Source organism: Leptonychotes weddellii, chromosome 3, assembly GCF_054177405.1.
Source record: "Leptonychotes weddellii isolate Sample4059 chromosome 3, ASM5417740v2, whole genome shotgun sequence".
In the NCBI taxonomy this organism is placed as follows: Eukaryota; Metazoa; Chordata; class Mammalia; order Carnivora; family Phocidae; genus Leptonychotes; species Leptonychotes weddellii.
Genome location: NC_138371.1, coordinates 123,167,704 through 123,189,046, shown reverse-complemented (window position 1 = coordinate 123,189,046; position 21,343 = coordinate 123,167,704). Strand labels below are relative to the sequence as shown.

Sequence of the window (21,343 nt, the reverse complement as noted above, 5' to 3'; positions counted from 1 at the left end):
GGAGCCTGCTTCTCCCTCTAACCCTCCCCCCTCTCACGTACTCTCTCTCTCATTCTCGCTTTCTCAAATAAATAAATAAATCTTTAAAAAAAAAAAAAGTCCAGAATAGGCAAATCTAAAGAAACAGAGTAGATTAGTGGTTGCCTTCGGTTTAGAGAGGTTGGAGGGAAATAAGGAATGACTGCTAAGAGTACAGGATTTGGGGGGAGATGAAAATAGTCTAAAATTAGATACTGTTGATGGTCGTATGACTGTGAATATACTCAAACCCACTGACTTGTACACTTTAAATAGGTGAATTTTATGGTATGTGAATTATTTCTTAGTAAAGCTGTTAAATTAAATGAAAGATCAGTGTGATGCTGCAATAAGATCAAAAAGGCAATATTGGTATGAATTGTAATAGGTTTATAAGAAATACTGAGCACCTGCTGTATGCAAACCACTATCAATAAGTTAGAGAGAAAATTCACAGCACATAATAAGATAAGCCAAACTGTAACATTACCTGAGTATTTTGATGCAAGCTATACAAGTCTGATAAACAAACAAACAAAAAAGGTTAATAACGTTTCTCTTCGATGTAGGCATTTATTCACTTCTTTTAAGTGAAGGAGAGCAATCAAGCTGCATAAAATTAAAATCTTAATTGCTCAGCTCTAGGCTGTATTTTGTAAAGAGGGTTCATAAACATGGCCTGTGATCAGAATCTATGGAAACCCTGAGAGAGCATCAAACACAAATGAATTGCCAGAGGATGTTTCCATATAGAATTAGATACTACCCTTATAAGATTAACAAATGATTTATTTATAATTGCAGACTCTTTGTTGAGGAAAAGCTAAATGGTATTTCAGTTCTAAGAAGTTCCTAAAATTTTAGCTTATGTCTACTCTCTCAGAGAAAAAAAAAAATCACTAGTTGAGAGATCTCACCTTATAAGATGAGAATCTAAGAGGGATTCATTCTCATTCTAATAATGAGGTAAAAATAGCCCAAATATCTCTATTCAATGAGCACCTGGACAATATCCAACCCCCAAAGAAACTGAAAATTCTGCTCAGCGACAACACATTATTTAACTCCCCAAGGCAATTTAGGATAACACAATGTGACTCAAATCTATGCAAGGAAATTGGTCAGGTGAAAGCATTCTTTCCTTAAGAAACACCTGCTGGCAATTCAGATAGAAAAAATGCATGTCAAGTTGTGAGCATGTTTAGAGAATTACCCTGACTGATTCTGTGACCCTGTGCAAATTAGCTCCCTTCCAGATCTTTGTGGGGGTGATTTCCAAAGGCCTCAAACAAGATACATGGCTTGGGGCACCTGGGTGGCTCAGTTGGTTAAGCAACTGCCTTCGGCTCAGGTCATGATCCTGGAGTCCCAGGATCCAGTCCCGCATCGGGCTCCCTGCTCAGCGGGGAGTCTGCTTCTCCCTCTGACCCTCTTCCCTCTCATTCTCTCTCTCAAATAAATAAATAAAATCTTTAAAAAAAAAAAAAGATACATGGCTTGATGGGAGAAAGTAGCAGTTTTTAATTTTATTTTATATGTAACAAATATATATAATATTAACTATATGATAAAATTTAAAACTACATGTAATATATAATACATATTCTCTATGGGAAATACACACTTATAACTACTTTATATAAAATTTAAATATATAAATAATATATTTGTAATATATACTACATATAGGAAATATATAGAATATGTATAATAATGTTTAGAATTTATACTAAGTTTATAATGTATAGAGTATATAAATACTGTAGTTGAATTTTGAGCAAGGAAGAATCTATAACACAAAAAGCTCACTGTGCCTTCCCACCAGCTGAGTTTGCACTTACATTTCCCCGGAAGTTTCTCCCGTGGCCTCATGTTAGCACTTCATTTCACACATCCTCCACGGTAGACAGAAGGCAAAGGACACGGCATCCTCTTTTAATCATCATGTGCTAGTTGGTTATCTGAAATGCAAGATAAATGAGAGGGAAAGAAAAAAGTCAAACCTACTGCCAGCTCATCTCTTTATAATTTCACACTTGCACTTTTACCTCAACAGTGATTTTGCTACAAAGGGAAGTTTGAGGGTCCTACTATGGACCTTTCTTTCCAAGTGGGAACTGTTCCCACACCCCGTCCAACTGTTACGAAGGTCCATACTGCTCGTTCATTTAACATCTTTCGTTAGCTCCCCTCTGAGATGCAACAACAAAACTGAGCTCATGCTCATAAAATAAACAGAAAAGATTTGTCTGGAGTCTAAGGAGTAGTTCACTTCTGCCTCCCCCAGGGGGCTCAGTGGACTCTCACAGCCCCCAATGTCCCTCCTTAGCAAGTGGGAGGCATGCCCCACTTTGAGTGTCTTTGACAGTGGGGTCTGTGTGACCTTGTGCCCAGTGTCTTCCCTGCACTGGCCTAAATTTAGGAAATGCTTCCCAGAATGAACCCCAGCTGGATGCACTTCTCTGGGGCTTTTGTTGCTGCTTCTGGTAAGATCACAGCAGCAAAGGGTATTAAATTTTAAATTTTGGGGGATTCTTCTTCCTGTAACTTTGAAGTTACTTAGCCTTAACATTTCTTAGGATGAGCTCAGAGCAGAACCCACTGTTCCCTAATTCCCCAGAGAATGGCTCTCCTCTGACAAGCTTGGGAGGGAAGGGAAGAAAAGAAAATAAACAATTATTAAGCCTTTAAATGTCAGAACATTTTATATTTTCATCTGATCATTAGCCTTTATACCAAACCTGTGAGATGTTCATCATCATCCACTCAAAGAACTGAGTCTCCAGGGTCAAGTGATTTATCCAAGGCCATACGGTGAGTACCAGACAGAACAAGACAGTCAGTGGTTCTCAGCTCCTTCTGAGCCACAGACTTCCCAGGCATCTGGAGACAGCCAAAGACTGCCCCATGCACACATTTCACAAATAAATTCAGGGGCCACGCACCCCTTGATGACTAGCCCAGAGCCTGTAGAAACCAAGCACCAGAGCTTTCTTTCCTTTTTCCACACAAGTAGGCCACCTCCCACTGCACGAGCCTGGGGAGAACGGAAAGGAAATCACCTGCTATTTAAAACACCTGTTTCTCTCACTCTAAAACCCTTATACCCACCTTCCATGTTTCTACATAAATTCCTTATGAATCCTTTTCTACCGAGCACCAGCATTTCGATCAGAAACTACTTGTAGGAAGTGAAAATTAAAATGATTTCAAAACCTACTCGTCAGCTTCCAGTGTTGCTCTCCATCAATCCCACTTCAAGTATTTATCCAAAGAACTGAAAACAGGATCTCAAAGGCTATCTGCACTCCCATGTCCACTGCAGCCTTATTCACAATAGCCATACATAGAAGCAATCTACATGTCCACTGATGGATGAATGGACAGAGAAAATACAGTAGGTACGTACAATGAAATATGATTCAGCCTGCAAGAAGAAGGAAATCCTGCCATGTGCTACAATATTGATGAACCTTGAGGACATTATGCTAAACAATACATTCCCGTGAAGTAGGAGTTATAAACACTCTGTGTTTCAGTAGCTTCCTGAGGGAAGAGTAACTACCAGTAACAGTGACCAGAGAACTGGTTTTCTTGAGTCTGATTAATCCTAAATGTGAAACACTGAAAGAGCATTTTGTTTTCTGCTAGTCCCTCTCCATCTAACATAACCATCCCCTGTGCTGAAAATCATTTAGCATCTTGTTTCAAGCTCAAAAATTAATTTTCATAAGAGAATAAGTTACTAAAAGACTGCTGTCAGTAAAAGGGCCTGGATTTTGAAAGTCCATTAGGGGCTGAACTGTCTTCTCTATAAATTAATGCAAATGCAGTTTAAAATACACTAAGCTACTTACTTATTAACACTCTTCTTGGAACAGAAGGGATGTTCTAAGTCCCTACTGACCAGGTCCTGAGTCCCTACTGACCACAGTCTGCCAGGGTCTCAGCCAGCTTGCCACTGCTTTCCACTGACCAAGATGGTCTTAATGTCCCCTAAGCCGGACTAAACTTTACATGTTCTTCCTGACTATGTTACCCTGACCTCCTTTTCCGTAGAACATTTACTTTGGAAACTTTCTATTGTGAATATTTCTCTGCCCCGTGGAGATGTAACTCTTCTTCCAGCCTCTTGCCAGTTCCCAACTCAGGCATGTCCTCAAGGATCAGGAAGTCATTCCTTTGAAATGCAGTCATCAAGGAAGATAACAACCCTATCTCCCAGTCTCTGTGAGAGGGTGGAGTCTAACTTCAGTAAGTGTCAATTAACAAACACTGATGACCTAATCACATAGACCCAACTCATCCATAATGTCCTTCAGGCTCCTTCACTAGCTCTAATACTTTTTTTTTTTTAAAGATTTTATTTGTTTATTTGAGAGAGAGAGAGAGAGAGAGTACATGAGAGGGGGGAGGGTCAGAGGGAGAAGCAGACTCCCTGCTGAGCAGGAAGCCCGATGTGGGACTGATCCCAGGACTCCAGGATCATGACCTGAGCCGAAGGCAGTTGCTTAACAAACTGAGCTACCCAGGCGCCCCTCTAACATTTCTAAATCCTCCCCAAAGGATGCAAGAATATACGATGGGGGGAAAGACAGTCTTTTCAATAAATTGTGATGGGAAAACTGTGCAGCTGTATGTAAAAGAACAAAATTCTATCACTTTCTTACACCAGGCACAAAAATAAACTCGAAATGGATTAAAGACCTAAATGTGAGACCTGAAACCATAAAACCCCTAGAAGAAAACATAGGCCCTTCTTCTTTAATACTAGAACCAGGAAAAAATGATCAAATTGGAGTAAATTTATTGAACCACGAAGAGATGAACTTGACATATTTTTAAATTTAAAAGACATTGTGAAATTGATAGACCCACATGCTTCATGCACAGACATACACTATATGCATGCAAGAATATCAATCCACTGAAGTTTTTAAATAGGCTTAGAAAAAAAGTCAATAAGGGCATACAGCAAAATGATAAAAATGGTCATTTCTAGGCAGCAAGATAATGGGATTTTTCTTTTCTTCTCTAACTAGGCCGTATTTTCTAAATTCTCTACGAAGAATTGCATTTGGGGATGAATTTTTTAAATGGGAAGAAAGAGAAGAAGATTTCAAATAGTAAAAGGAACTCTCACATGCTATCTCTAAAAATAATCACACTAGTTGGGGTTTTTTTTGTTTTTTTTTTTTCTTTTTTACCAGCTTTCCTACCTGCCGTGGATGGGAAACAGACAATGAGACAATGCTAACAAAATGTATTACAAATGTATTCGCTTTGAATACTGGTTTTCCTGGTTCCTTTTTTTTTTTTTTTATGTTCAGTTAGCCCACATATAGTACATCGTTAGTTTTTGATGTAGTGTTCAACGATTCATTAGTTGCGTATAACACCCAGTGAATACTGGTTTTTAGTTCCTAGATGTTCCTTAGAAAACTAAAACCTTCCCTGCCTTTCGCTCTGATTCCCATCCGGTGAGTCCATCCTGGAACTACTCTGCAGGTCCTGTGACCTCCTCTAGTCCAGGCAAGTGTCCCCCACACAGAAGTATCTAAATTCAATGCTGCAGATTTTAAAAAGCCTCCTCAAGCCCCTCGAAGAGGCTGTCACCCCTTCCAGTGAGTGATTTACATCTCAGATGTCAGAGAAGCACAAGGGGGACACTCCCCCAGCCTCAAAGTTCACAGGAACGAGGACCACTCAAGTCATTCTGTCCCGCTCAAGTGAGAGAACTGGATGCCTAGACACTTTTGATGTGAGCTCATAGTCCCAAAGAAAGAGAACGTGGCACTTGCTAAAGTTAAACTTTACCACAAGCCTATGTCTGCCTATAGGAAGAAAGGAGGGAGGACAAGAGGATGAGGGATCAACACTATTTAGAAACACTTTTATATTAAGATTGGAAAAGCCTATTTTTGTCTGAAGAGCAGAATCTCCCTGTTTTGGAGGCTGACTCCTGGGTGCCCGTCTACCTACTATTTCAAAGGGAGTCCATAGCTTAAGTAGGACACAGACTATTTAGAGCTCTGAAAGAAACGATCAAACTGTACCAGGATTAACCAATACCTACAAGGAGAAATTTGGGAATATTAGGAAAAGGGAATAAGTCTTTGGCAAGGCAACACTTACAGTGAAGAAAGAACATTATTCAAAAAGCCTAAGGAAACTATAGGGTCCTAACTGGAAAGGTGGAAAACCTCAGTTCTAGAGAAAGCCAGGTTGAGGCTGCTACTTAACAAAAGTTTGTTGCCATAAACAGAGACAATGTAGCCTGAGTCCTCATCCTAGAAGGTACCAGGTGCCAGAGAAAGAAGGCTCTCCTCCAGAGAAAGAAGCATTTAACAGCTACAGGTCCATAGACCCTAATACCAACCCCTTGGTGCCAGATGTGTCTTCATATTCTGAATTTTTTGGATTTTAGAAAAGAAATCTGGTGCATAATCAACAATGTTATATAACATCCCCAGTGGGGTCTGGGGCAATATCCCATTAATTTTTCTTAAGCAAAACATTTGAAGAGTCACCCTAAAGGGGATAAATAAAGGATATATATAAACAGACTCACATCAGTTCAAGTGTTGCTGCCAGATGGGTTATTGGAAAAAAGAATTCAATTCCATGAGGTTTTGGGGTTTCAATAATGTGCATAAGGGATTGTAGACCTGGATTTTTTTTTTAATATATATATATATATATCTTCCCACCAGAGACTGAAAACTGTGCCTTATTTATCTTCCCTACTACCCGGCTTATGACTGGTGTTCAGCAAGTGTGCTGAACTGAATTGATTAACTCCCAGGCTGGATGCCTCTTACATTTGCTAGCTGCATTGCACCAAAGCTCAGGACGCCCAGAGAGGCCCACACTGCCAGGGCCAGGGTTCTCTGCTCAGCATACTCTGAGCCTCTTTCAGTTGAAGGAGTTAAAAACAAAGCAAATTTTCTGCCTAATTTTAACTACCCCAATTTCAAGGGCTGCCATGGTGTGAACTGCCCAGAGATTAGGAAGGCCAAGAATTAGATTTTTGCAGCATTATGTTATTTGGAGCTTTGGTAGCAATGTTCCAGAAAACCCTGATAAAATGACAAGGATGTCCCATCTGAGGAAACCAGTCTCCATGGTTATTAATGCTTATCTCTTGGAATGTAGCAGCCTGGAGGCACATGGAGTAATTTGAGGTGTAGGAAGAAAGGCAGTTCTCATCTCATGCCCTCTGCAGGGCAGATTTCTCAGTGGATGCGTCTCCTCTGAGCCAGACTTGTGCGTGGTCTCACCCACACTGCCCCATCTACCTCTCCCACTCACCACTGCCAGAAAGAAGCCACCAGCACAGCCCTGCCTCCTCTTTTTCCTCCATGGGAGTCATCGGAGGTCCAGAAATAGATGTGTCAAGTTGTTCTCTAGGTCCCAGTCCTATAGAGTGGGGGACAAGGTCATCCCACTTCTCCTCGGTAGTGCTGGCAGCCCAATTAGTCTTAACTTTCACTCGTTGAGGAAGAGAGTGTGACTTTAAACTTTAAAGCAAGGGAAAAACACAGATTTAAGGTTAAATATTTAAAGCAATGAGGACACCAGAAAAGGCAGCTGGGAGTAGGGAGAACATCACACTCAAACACCCAGACCAACTGGGTATTCTTATCTGCTGACACCAAGGGCTGGTCCTTTGATACACAGCAGTTGCCTGATCTAGAAGACTCAATATGAAGAAATTTAAATGTGGAGAACACACACATTTATTCTCTAATGACGATATTTCAAATTTTTGTTAAGTTACCTTATGGCTGCTTTACATAGTAAAATGCCTCACGTCTATTTTTCAGTTTTACTTTTTTGCAGTGTTCCTTTTTGTATAGGTAATCCACATACACGGCTAAAAAAAATAAATAAATCAATCAAGCAGACAATTAAATAGAAAAATTATAGGGAAAATTAAGTCTCCAGTCCCACTCCTGTCCCAAGGGCCCCAAGTTCCTCTTTTTAGAGGAAACTACTGTAATTTCCAATTCTTCCAGATGTAGTCTCTACATATATATGGCTGTATCACTTTTAAAATGTACACTCTATTAACTATACACACGATTCCACATCTTGCTCCATCTCTTCAAATTCATTTAAATTATTAATATCCCTCCATGCTTTCAGCATGCCACCTTCTTCTGCACCATGTGCAGGACTTCAGCCTTCTTCAGGGGCTCCCAGTGCCCACATCTGAAGACCTCAGTTTGGCATTCAGGGCTGGTCTGCTACTTCCCAATTAACCCCCACAGATGCTGCCATGGGTTGAATTGTGTCCTCCCAAAAGACCCTGAAATCCTAACTGCCAGAATCTGCACACGTGACCTGATGTAAAAATGGTCTTTGCAAATGTAATTAAAAGGTAAGTTAAGATGAGGTCATACTGGAGTAGAGTGAGCCCTTCATCTGTTAAGCTAAGGTGACTATTATAAGAAAAGAAGAAACACAGAGACACAGGAGGAATGCTGTGCCAGGATGGAGACAGAGATGGGGATGAGGCATCTACAAGCCAAGGAACACCGAAGATTGCAGGAACAACAGAAGCTAGAAGAGAGGCATGGAACAATTCTCCCCTACAGCCTTAGAGGCAGCATGGCCCTGCTGCCATCTTGATTTTGAATTTCTGGGCTCCAGAATGGTGAAAGGATAAGTTTCTGTTGTTTTAAGCCATCCAGGTCGTGGTATATTGTCACAGCAGCCCTAGAAAACTAATACAGGGCCAATGAGCTTTTCTTCTTCCCTCATGTTTCCACCCTGATGGACAACACCTGCCTCCCTATCTTTTTCCCACCTACTTCTTACAACCCTGTCGGCCCAGCTAGGCAGCTATTTGTCCAGAATCCTCCTTGAACCTTCAAGCCTGCTTTAATCTCTAACCTCCCTTAAACTAGTTATTTGTGCTCTGCATAATTGTCCCCTTGACTTCTATTGTCTCACACGTACACATCTTTCCTCCTCAACTGGCATGAAGTTCCTTGAGTATCGAAACTGTGTTTTATTTTTCTCCTGATTCAGGGTGGACATGAAGTATATATTCAATAAGCAATCCTTGATCTGATAGTGTTAAAAGGTTACTAATTCCAAGAAATAATAAGAATCCTCTGACTCTTCATTAGGCATCCCAAAGTATGTTCAATGTCTCTACTCTAATATGATGAAAGAAAATCTATTAAAAAGGCACTGATTCTTTACTGTGTTTCAAAAGTAAAATGGATTCCTTTTTGTTTTGTGTGTTGATGTTTTTTTTATGTGAAATTCAAGTTAGGATAATCACTAGAAAGTTCACTATTACAAACGGTAATTTAAATGCTAAAGTGTAAGGTGACTCATGAGAACCAAATGTAATATACCAGAAATACTTTTTTTTTTTAAAGATTTTATTTATTTATTTGAGAGAGAAAATGAGAGAGAGAGAGCACATGAGAGGGGGGAGGGTCAGAGGGAGAAGCAGACTCCCTGCTGAGCAAGGATCCCAATATGGGACTCGATCTCAGGACTCCAGGATCATGACCTGAGCCGAAGGCAGTCGCTTAACCAACTGAGCCACCCAGGCGCCCTACCAGAAATACTTTTCTTTTATTAGAGAACAATACCTCATTTTTTGATAATCTGCAGGGAAAAGAATCTAAAATAATGATGAAAAGACAACATTAATGGAGCTCCAACAGGCAACTGATTTAGAAAGTCTGAGAAAGTGCCCAGCCAACTTATAGATGTTATTGGAATAAGAGAACTGAGTGGACATTTATCAATAGACCAGTACTAATGACCAATGCATTTACCTAGATGTGAACATCCTTCTCACAGAATTATTTTAGGAGTACTGCAGATTCTAGAATCAAATAATCTTAGAGTCAGGAAGGACCTTGAAATTCAATATCATATAATCTCTTACCCCATATAGAATCTCCTCCCCTTCCTCCCTGATTTGCCATCAAAACTTTGAATACAGCTAACAACAGGAAGCTACACTGAGGGGCCCTGGAATCTGTTCCAACCCTGCATCCTAAAGGAGAACACCTACAGAGAGACCTCTCAACTCTATCTCTTTGCCCTCGGCTTTAAGTGTCAATAGGAAGATTTCACATCAGAGAAGAAAGATGAGGGTGCCTGGGTGGCTCAGTCGGTTGGGCATCTGCTTTCAGCTCAGGTCACAGTCCAGGGGTCCTGGGATGGAGCCCTACATTGAGCTCCATGCTCAGCGGGAGTCTGCTTCTCTCTCTCCCTCTGCCCGTCCCCTACTTGTGCTCTCTCCTTCTCTCTCAAATAAATAAATAAAGTCTTTTAAAAAAGAGAGAAAAGAAAGATGAATGGTAATTCTTTACCTACCTGGTATCACCAATCAGGTTAGGCCTCTCTTTGCAGGAACCCCTAAATCCTCAGAACCACCTCTTGGACAGGTCATCCCAGCATTTCCTACCAAGTATCTCCTGTAAGATCAGATACCCTTGAAAACACCAAGGATTTGCTCACTGCACCCAGCAATGACATATTTCACTCACACATAGACTTTGGGAGTAGAAGGGTAGGTTTTGGAATCCTAGAGCTTAAAGGGTTTGAGGATAATTACTATTAGGCCATTGCAGAGGCATCCGGATATCTAACCAGTGAAGTAGTTTCTATCTTTTCATCTTAGAATGAGGCCTTAAGTAGGGTAGGTTATAAGAAAAAGCATAACAGGCCCTGTATTCATTTCTGATGCTGTATAACTAATTACCACAAATTTAGCTGCTTAAAACAACCCATATTGATTATCTATTTCCCTAAATCAGAAGTCCAGGCACAGCTTAGCTGGGTCCTCTGCAAGGCTTCTACCAAGGTCACTCAGAGCTCACTTGTCCTCTGGACTCATGACTGACAGTAAATCTATTTCCAAACTCTGTTAGGTTGTTACCAGAATTCATTTCTTTGTGGCTGTAACACCGACGTCCCTGGCTTCTTGTTGGTTATTGACTGGAGGCCACTCCTAGCTCCTAAAACCTGCTCACAGTTCTGCCACTTGGCCCTATCCAGAGCCTTCTCAGAACATGGCAGATTGCTTTTTCAAAGCCGCCAGCAAGGGGAAAAGAGCAAATCTGCTAGCAAGGAACTTATTTAACCTGATGTAATCAATGACCACAGAGTGACATTCCATCACCTTTGCCATATTCTATTTGTCAAAATATTAGTCACAGATCCCACCCATACCCAAGGAGAGGGGTTTTTACAAGAGCTTCAACACCAGAAGTTGGGGTCATTGGGGATTGCCTTAGAGTCTGTCTACCAGAACCCCCAAAATCTGTATTTTTAAAGCACCCCAGTGACTGATGTTTAATCAGTCTTCAGAACTATTGTTATAAGATACAGTAGAGAAGGCAATACAAGGGGGAGATTATTTTATTGTAATTTTCAACCTTGACTACCCCTTAGAATCAATCACCTGTGGAGTATTTTAAAATCCTACTGCAGGGCGCCTGGGTGGCTCAGTTGGTTGGGCGACTGCCTTCGGCTCAGGTCATGATCCTGGAGTCCCGGGATCGAGTCCCGCATCGGGCTCCCTGCTCAGCAGGGAGGCTGCTTCTCCCTCTGACCCTCCTCCCTCTCATGCTCTCTGTCTCTCATTCTCTCTGTCTCAAATAAATAAATAAAATCTTAAAAAAAAAAATAAATAAATAAAATAAAATCCTACTGCAGTCTACACCCCAGACTCATCAGATCAGAGTATCTGTAAGCAGCTGTGTTTTTTGAAACACCACAGGTGATTCCAGTACAACCAAAGCTAAGAACCACAGTTTTACTGGAACAGTTGGGAGTCAGTCAGTCTTTTTTTTTTTTTTTTAAAGATTTTTTTTTATTTTTATTTATTTGATCATGACCTGAGCCGAAGGCAGTCACTTAACCAACTGAGCCACCCAGGCGCCCGGGAGTCAGTCAGTCTTAATGGAAAAAGGTAATCTTTAGGGAAAGTTTTGAAAAGCAAGTAGATGTTTTCTAGGTGAGACATGGAGTGGCAAGTGATACGGCAGAGACATTTGTAGTAATTTCATGAACCTGGTGGATTGAGAGAAGGGAACAAATGTAGGAGGTAGCATTGATAGGACTTGGTGCCAAATGTGAAGTTAACAAAGAAGAAGGAATCTCGGATGACTTCCAGACCTCAGGTTTAGATGAGTATAAACCACTAACTGATTTAGAGCATACAAACCACTAACTGAGAAAGAATCAAGAAGAGAAGAAGCTGGTTGAAGGATAGGAGGTGGTGGAGAAGATGAGCTCTGTTCTAAATATGTCAAGTTACACAAATATTTTTTAAAGATTTTATTTACTTATTTATTTGAGAGAGAGAGAGAGACAGCACATAGCAGGGGGAGGGGCAGAGGAAGAAGGAGAAGCAGGCTCCCCACTGAATAGGGAGCCCTACATGGGGCTAGAGCCCAGAACCCCAGGATCATGACCTGAGCTGAAGGCAGACGCTTAACCGACTGAGCCACCCAGGCGCCCACCAGTTACACAGATTTTTAAAGGTGTTTTAATTTAACTTGTACCAATGCTCCATTCCTTGCTGAGTCCATTTAATATACATGGAGCATTACTCACATTTTCCCAATTCATTTACTCCTCTGTTCTCTTCTTCTATTTTCCATAGGACTCAGCTGCCCAGCACAGAGCCATGGGAATTCCATATTTGCCTCTAATTTTCTACCCAAAAAGTCATTTATTATTTTACTAGTGACACAACCCCTTGATAACCCTTTCCACCATTAAATGTCAAGTGATTACTTTGCAATGCTAGGTATCGAATCTTAATATATGTTGACTTAGTAATTACTAAGGTGTTGAGATTTTTGAGAACCATAAAAATGAAATCCTTTTTTAAAAAAGCCTTTTTAGGGGTGTGTGGGTGGCTCAGTCGGTTAAGCATCTGCCTTCGGCTCAGGTGATGATCCCCAGGTTCTGGGATCAAGTCCCGCATTGGGCTCCATGCTCAGCGGGGAGTCTGCTTCTCCCTTTCCCTCTCCCTCTCCCCCTGCTGGTGCACTCTCCCTCTCTTCCTCAAATAAATAAATAAAATTTTTTAAAAATTAAAAAAAAGCCTTTTGGGGAGCACCTGGGTGTCTTAGTCAATTAAGCATCCAACTCTGGATTTCAGCTCAGGTCTTGATCTCAGGGTCGTGAGTTCAATCAAGCCCCATGTTGGACTCCACACTGGGCATGGAGCCTACTTAAGGAAAAAAAAAAAAAAGCAAAAGCCTTTTTAGCTTCCCACTGAAAGGAAGAAAAACTGAACTCCCTGAAGCCCTCAGACTCATTCACCAGTATTAAGTAAACTAGCTCAAAATTACTTAGCTCTAGGGTGGAAGAGTTTCACCCTGAGGCTGAAAACACAACTACTTGAAGGTACAATATTTTTCCAAAGTAAGAAATCTGGAGATATTATATGTAGTCTTCTGTAATCTTGGTAATATATAAACATTGATGAATGAATATTTCCAAAATTTATAGAAGTTAGAATTGTACACTATGTTGCACAGTGGTTAATTATCCAACTGGTCAATGTCAACATTTCTTTGCTTATTTAAACATTAATCCAAAGCCTGACTAGTGTTAAACTTTAGAAGAATTAATGCATTTGCACAAAAAAATTTGGATGAAAAACTTCTTCCCACAATCTTAAAGTGTTATCAATTACTGACCTTCAATGATTCAATGAAAACAACATTATAATCATTGACTATTCTCATAAACATTAGCCATAATATTAAAAAAAAAATGCTACAACTCAGCATTCCTTATTCTAGTCAATTTTTAAGGCATTTCATCCTAAAGTATAATCATTTTTCAGACCTTCCTTAAGAAAATTACAAAAAAGAAACCTTCTTTCTAATATTTAAAAGAAAAAATGTAACATGTAGACAAGATATTTAAGATAGTGCTTGAAGGCTTTTGAAGATAAGAAAATTGCTATTTTCTACTTATGAAAGTAGAATCATATCAAAACCTCAAACTCATGTTTTAGAGGTGAATATCAAGAGAGATCTTTAATGTGAGAGGGAATTCCCAAATATATTGCTAACTGAAAACTTTTAGGGAAAGTAATAAATTGTGGTTAAATAATATTTTCACTTCTTCATTATTAAGAATGTTACTGAGTAGCCACAAGGTACATTTTGCTACAAAAGAAAGTGGTGAGGCATTCATAGCAAGATTCATTTGGGAAACAAAATAAATCTTCCTATTAAACTTAGAATACTATATCCTAAAGGTCCCATAAACTCGGTAAATGTGAATCAATGAGAAGCCAAAATGGAAAATCAATCCTGTAGGACTTTTCATTTGTAAAACACTTTATTTTTTAAAGTATCTTCACACCATTATCACATTTTATCTTAATAGCATCCCTATGATGGGTCATCGTTCAGAAAGAAAAGGTGGAAGTCAGTCCTGCTAATAGGCCAATACATTTTGCAACTCTATCTGGTCAAGGTGAAAGCACACAGAAGCATTTCCTGTATGACAAAGATGGTCACTCACTTCAGACCACTAGGGCCTGAGGTCAGAGGGGAACTGCTACACACAAAAGCCTATTTTACAGTTTGCTCCTACTCACCAGACAGCCAGGTAGCAGACATTCAGGAGACTCTGGCTCACCCTTCAACTAGAAGTGAATGACTAACTTTACGAAAGGAAAGAATATCCCTGTTCTCTAATAGTTTATTTCATCACTCTTTAAGTCTACTATCCTCTACCTCTGACAATGTACTTCTTCACAACCATCCCCATTCCTCTCTCCCTCATCCCTTACTCTTCTTTCTTCAACTCAAGGCAGAATCTCTCAGAACTTGAGAAAGCCCGGAACCATTTCTATTGTTTTAGGCTCCCAGCATAATAAAATATAAAGACAATCCAAAAACAGGATGTCAAGTTTATTGTTTAAAATTAGTTCTTTTAAGTCAGCTCCAATGAGGTACATCCCTACCTGAAAGGTGCTCAGGTGGCAAAGGGGGGTTGGAATCCTAGGTGGGACAGTGTGGTTTCTGGATCCCTGGAGTCACAGGAAGACGAGGGGTGCCTGAGTGCAGCAGAGTTCCCAGGCATCGGGGTGGGGAAGCCGGCTGCCATCAGCGAGCCCAGGAGTGGGCTCTCAGCTCAGGGTTGCTATATACCATGAACTGCAGCATGGTCAGGCCACCACCCTAACAGGGGCCCAGCAAGCAGCAGAACCACAGCAAGACCCCTCCTTCCTCCCCCAGGGGCAACAACACAGGAGTCTGCAGGTTTGGAGACTTGAAACAAGGTCACATGCCTGAGATAGAAATGCTCGGTCACAGGCCGGGTGAGCACAGAGTGCGGCTGGAGACCAGGGAGACAGGAGTGATTGACTGTTTTTCTCTGAGGGTGCACTGGGAGTGGGGCCCCGAGCTTTCAGGTCTGGGACTGGAGATTGGGAGGCCACTGTTTTCTTTCTTTTTTTTTTTTTTCATGAATGTGGCAGCAAAAATGTTTTTATTCCCATGAACAATAAAATCTGTATTTGTTTTTATTAACCAATAAAATAGATCTTTCTTTCCACAAACCTCAAATGGAAATGTGGCCTATTTCTTTCCACAAACCTCAAATGGAAATGTGGCCTATTCCTCAGTTACAAATGCAGAAAGTAAACCATAGTAGGATTAGTGGGAGGCCACCATTTTCATTCTCATCCTCTAAAATTCATGGAAAGCCTTCAGGGAACAAAAGCCACATAGGGCAAACAGGAGCAGATTACTTAGCCTGGATCCCTAGCAAGGGCGGTGCAATTCCGCTCGGTGCAGAAACACTTGAGAATCAACGCAACAGGCCCCTCCCCTAGAAGATCAGCAAAAACATCCGGCTAAGCCCAAGTTTACCGATCATAGAGAACTGCAAAACTCCAGCACTAGGGGAAAATAGTATATAGAACTCATGGGTTTTTTTCCTATGATTCTTTAGTCTTTCAATTTTAATTTTTTTTCTTTCCTTTTTCAACCAATTTCTTATTTTAGCAACTCTTTCTTTTAATCTTTTTTAATTTTAATTTTTACAGTTACATTCTATCCTTTCATTGTATTTAATTTTATTTTTGTATATATATGACTTTTTCTTTCTTTACAATTTTGGGATGTAGTTTCTTCTAACAAACAGATCAAAATACACACAGAATCTAGTGTATGGCTCTGTTCTCTTCACCTGTTTGATCATATTCTGTCTTTCTTTTGTTTAAGTCTTTTTTAACTTTCATCTTTACAGTTACATTCTCTCTTTTCAATGTATTTAACTTTATTTATATATATATATATATATATGTTTTTCTTTCTTTATAATTTTGAGATGTAGTTTCTTCTAACAAACTGACCAAAATATACTCAGGGTATAGTGTATTGCTCTGTTCTATTCACCTGTCTGTTTATATCCCTTCTTTTTTTTATTTATCTTTCTTTTTTTTTCTGTCTTTAATTTTCTTTTTTAGAGTTACATTCTATCCTTTCATTGTATTTAATTTTATTTTTGTACATATAAAAGTTTCTCTTTCTTTACAATTTTGGGACCTAGTTTTCTAACAAACAGATCAAAATACATGCAGGATCCAGTGTATTGCTCTGTTCTATTCACCTGACTATATTCTCTATTTTTTTCTTTTTTAATTTTTTCTTTTTTTTTTTGGTTTAGGGTCTCTTCTGACTTGTTTATTGTATATTTCTCTGGGATCACTGTTACCATTTTAGTATTTTGTTCGCTCGTTCATCTATTCTTCTCTGGACAGAATGACAAGACAGAAAAACTCACCTCAAAAAAGAGAACAAGAGGCAGTACTGACTGCCAGAGACCTAATCAGTATGGACATAAGTAAGATGTCGGAACAGAGTTCAGAATAATGATTTTAAAGATATTAGCTGGGCTTGAAAAAAGCATAGAGGACACTACAGAATCCCTTTCTGGAGAAATAAAAGAACTAAAATCTAATCAAGTCAAAATCTCAAAAAGGCTATGAATGAGATGCAACAAAAAAATGGAGGCTCTATACATTCAGTGCAATCCCTATCAAAATACCATCGACATTTTTAACAGAGCTGGAACAAATAATCCTAAAATTTGTATGGAACCAGAAAAGACCCCGAATAGCCAGAGGAATGTTGAAAAAGAAAACCAAGCTGGTGACATCACAATTCCGGACTTCCAGCTCTATTACAAAGCTGTCATCATCAAGACAGCATGGTACTGGCACAAAAACAGACACATAGATCAATGGACCAGAATAGAAAACCTGGAAATGGACCCTCAACTCTATGGTCAACTAATCTTCAACAAAGCAGGAAAGAATATCCAATGGAAAAAAGTCTCTTCAACAAATGGTGCTGGGAAAATTGGACAGCCACGTGCAGAAGGATGAAACGGGACCATTTTCTTACACCACACACAAAAATAGACTCAAAATGGATGAAAGACCTAAATGTGAGACAGGAATCCATCAAAATCCTAGAGGAGCATACAGGCAGCAATCTCTTTGACCTCGGCTGCAGCAACTTCTTCCTAGACACATTGCCGAAGGCAAAGGAAACAAAGGCAAAAATGAACTATTGGGACTTCATCAAGATAAAAAGCTTTTGCACAGCAAAGGAAACAGTCAACAAAACCAAAAGACAACAGACAGAATGGGAGAAGATATTTGCAAATGACATATCAGATAAAGGGCTAGTATCCAAGATCTATAAAGAACTAATCAAACTCAACACCCAATCAATCAATAATCCAATCAATAAATGGGCAGGAGACATGAACAGACATTTCTGCAAAGAAGACATGCACATGAAAAAATGCTCAACATCATTCATCATCAGGGAAATACAAATCAAGACCACAATGAGATACCACCTCACACCAGTCAGAATGGCTATAATTAACAAGTCAGGAAACAACAGATGTTGGCAAGGTTGTGGAGAAAGAGGAACCCTCTTACACTGTTGGTGGGAATGCAAGCTGGTGTAGCCACTCTGGAACACAGTATGGAGGTTCCTCAAAAAGTTGAAAATAGAGCTACCCTACAACTCAGCAATTGCACTACTGGGTATTTACCCCAAAGATATAAATGTAGTGATCCAAAGGGGCATATGCACCCCAATGTTTATAGCAGCAATGTCCACAATAGCCAAACTATGGAAAGAACCCAGATGTCCATCGACACATGAATGAATAAAGAAGATGTGGTACACACACACACACACACACACTAGAATACTACTTAGCCAAAAAAAAAAAAAAAATGAAATCTTGCCATTTGCAATGACATGGATGGAACTAGAGGGTATTATGCTAAGCAAAATAAGTCAATCAGAGAAAGACAATTATCATATGATCTCACTGATATTTGGAATTTAAGAAACAAAACAGAGGATCATAGGGGAAGAGAAGAAAAAATAAAATAAGATGAAATCAGAGAGGGAGACAAACCATAAGAGTATTAACTATAGAAAATAAACTGAGGGTTGCTGTAAGGGAGGGGGGTGGAGGGGAATGGGGTAACTAGGTGATGGACATTAAGGAGGGCATGCAATGCAATGAGCACTGGGTATTAATTATATAAGATGGATGAATCACTGACCTCTACCTCTGAAACTAATAATATATTATATGTTAAATAATTGAATTTAAATTAATAAAATTCTTTTGTGAAAATAAGTCTATGAAAAGATGCTCAACATCGTATGTCATTAGTGAATTGCAAATTAAAACAATAAGATACCATTATGTACCTGTGAGACTGGCCAAAATCCCAACACTGATAACACCAAATGCTGGTGAGGATGTGGAGCAAGAGGAACTCCCATGAACTGCTAGTGGGAATGCAAAATGGTACCGCTACTTTGGAAGGCAGTTCAGCAATTTCTCACAAAACTAAACACAATTTTACCAACAATTATGTCCCTTGATTTTACCCAAACGAGTTGAAAACTTATAGTCACACAAAAACCTGCACATGTTTACAGCAGTTTTATTCATAATTGCCAACAGTTGGAAGTAACGAAAATGTCCTTCATTAGGTGAATAGATAAGTAAACTGTGATACATCTAGATAATGGATTATTCAGTGACAAAAGAAATGAGCTATCAAGCCATAAAAAGACATGGAGGATCCTTTTTTTTTTTTTTTTTAAGATTTATTTATTTGACAGAGAGAGATACAGCGAGAAACGGAACACAAGCAGGGGAGTGGGAGAGGGAGAAGCAGGCTTCCTGTGGAACAGGGAGCACGATGTGGGACTTGATTCCAGGACCCTGGGTTGATGACCTGAGCCGAAGGCATATGCTTAACCGACTGAGCCACCCAGGTGCCCCTAACATGGAGGATTCTTAAGTGCATATTACTAAGTGAAAGAAGCTACATCTGAAAAGGCTACAGTATGATTCCCACTATATGACATTCTGGAAAAGGTAAAACTAGGAACACAGCAAAATGATCAGTGGTTGCCAAGAGTTAGTGTAGAGAGATGAAGAGTTAGAGCACAGAGGATTTTTTTTTTTTTTAAAGTAGGCTCCATGCCCAGCATGGAGCACAGCACAGGGCTTGACCTCATGACCCTGAGATCAAGACCTGAACCAAAATTAGGAGTCAGATGTTTAACTGTGCTACCCAGGTGCCCCATGGAGCACAGAGAATTTTTGTATGATACTAAAATGACACATACATTTCACTACATGTTTATCAAAACTCATAGAGTATACAATACCAAGAGTGAACCCTAATGTAAACTATAGACTTGGGGTGATGATGACAAGTCAGCATAGGCTCATCAATTGTAACTCTGGTGCAAGATGTTGATAGTAGGGGAGGTTGTGCATGTAGAGGGTAAGAGTTATATGGGAACTCTCTACTTTAGGTTCACTTTTGCTATGAACCAAAAACTGCCCTAAAAAAACAAAGTCTGTTTCTAAAAATTAATGCTTATAGCACATAGACATAAAAATGTATGTACCACTTCATTGAGAGATAACATCAAAACTCTTAATTTGAGGCCCATGGCAGTCAGTATTGGCAATTATGAATAATGTTTTACAAAAATTAATTTATTAAAGGATATTTGTTATCTTGCAGAATTTATAGAGAAACCAGAGAAGTCAATAGTAATGATACACATCTTGAAACCACTCAGAAGCAATACTCAATTACAGGAGAGACTCCACCACTGCCACAAGGTGCTTGGTCCTGAACTCACATAGACTGGATGCCAAAAACTCTGCCTCAAATGCCCTCAGAAGAATCAGATGCCTCTACCATCACTTGCCAGTCTTCCCACAGGTACCTCCTTATGTTGCTTCCTCCCCTAAACGCTACACAGATACATCTGACTGTAGCACCTAAGTCACATTTTTGCATCATAACTGCAAAAGGTCTGAAAACAAACTCTAATTCTATCATGAGAAAGTGAGACTACCAATGTGGGAAACTCTCAATATGCATAGAAATCTGGAAGGTAACTCAGGTGTCAACTTATAGCAATTAAACTCAATATGGGACAGGTTGAGCCAAGGAAGGAAAGAAGGCAGGAAGGCAGGAAGGCAGGAAGGCAGGAAGGCAGGAAGGCAGGAAGGAAGGAAGGAAGGAAGGAAAAGAGAGAGAAAGAAAGAGAGGGAGGGAGGGAGGGAGGAAGGAAGGCAGGCAGGCAGGCTCCTATAAGTATTGAAAAATCTCCACTGGATTTGGAGATCCATAGAGTGCTGGTGGATCACCATGAATGTACCTTCATTCCATCACTACCATAATATATCAAAATAGTCTGGTTATGTTGGTTTCTCCCCCAGTCTATAGCTTCTGAAGGGCAGAAATGATGTCTCATTTGTCTCAGAATCCCAGCAGCCAGGATAGTACTTGGAACAAGGATTTCAATAAAGATTTATTGACCCTAACTCAACTGAGACCTGAAGTTCCCTTTAAAAGTCCACGCAATAAGCCAAGGGTAAAATTCCCATAATTCAGGTATTCGGGCTTCTAAACACCCTGACTCTCCAAGCTCCTCTAATCCAGAATCACTCATCTTTAGCATCCTGGGATCACAAGGTTCAATAAGAGTTCCCTCCCTCCCAGAATTCGAGAGATAAGCGATACCATAAGAGGAAACAACATTAGAATAATTGGGATCCCAGAAGAAGAAGAAAGAGAGAGAGGGGCAGAAGGTATAATGGAGCAAATTATAGCAGAGAACTTCCCTAATTTGGGGAAAGAAACAGGCATGAAAATCCAGGAAGCACAGAGAACCCCTCTCAAAATCAATAAAAATAGGTCAACTCCCCGACATCTAATAGTAAAACTTAC

At 39.8% G+C, this 21,343-nt stretch overlaps 1 protein-coding gene and 1 long non-coding RNA gene across 2 annotated transcripts in view; one reads left to right on the top strand and one right to left on the bottom strand.

The window, feature by feature from the left end:
• Nucleotides 1–3,917, bottom strand: part of LOC145720637 (uncharacterized) — a 75,685-nt gene extending 71,768 nt beyond the window's left edge. Inside the window, exons 1-2 of the transcript XR_014143758.1 lie at nt 3,876–3,917; nt 1,860–1,979 (exon numbers count right to left, since the gene is read on the bottom strand). The gene's annotated coding sequence lies outside the window, so the exon portion shown is untranslated. The remainder of the gene's footprint in view (nt 1–1,859; nt 1,980–3,875) is intronic.
• Nucleotides 1–16,877, top strand: part of LOC145720638 (uncharacterized) — a 42,704-nt gene extending 25,827 nt beyond the window's left edge. The window contains exon 3 of the long non-coding RNA XR_014143759.1: nt 16,799–16,877. This is a non-coding gene — a long non-coding RNA (uncharacterized LOC145720638). The remainder of the gene's footprint in view (nt 1–16,798) is intronic.
• The last annotated feature ends 4,466 nt before the right edge of the window (nt 16,878–21,343 follow it).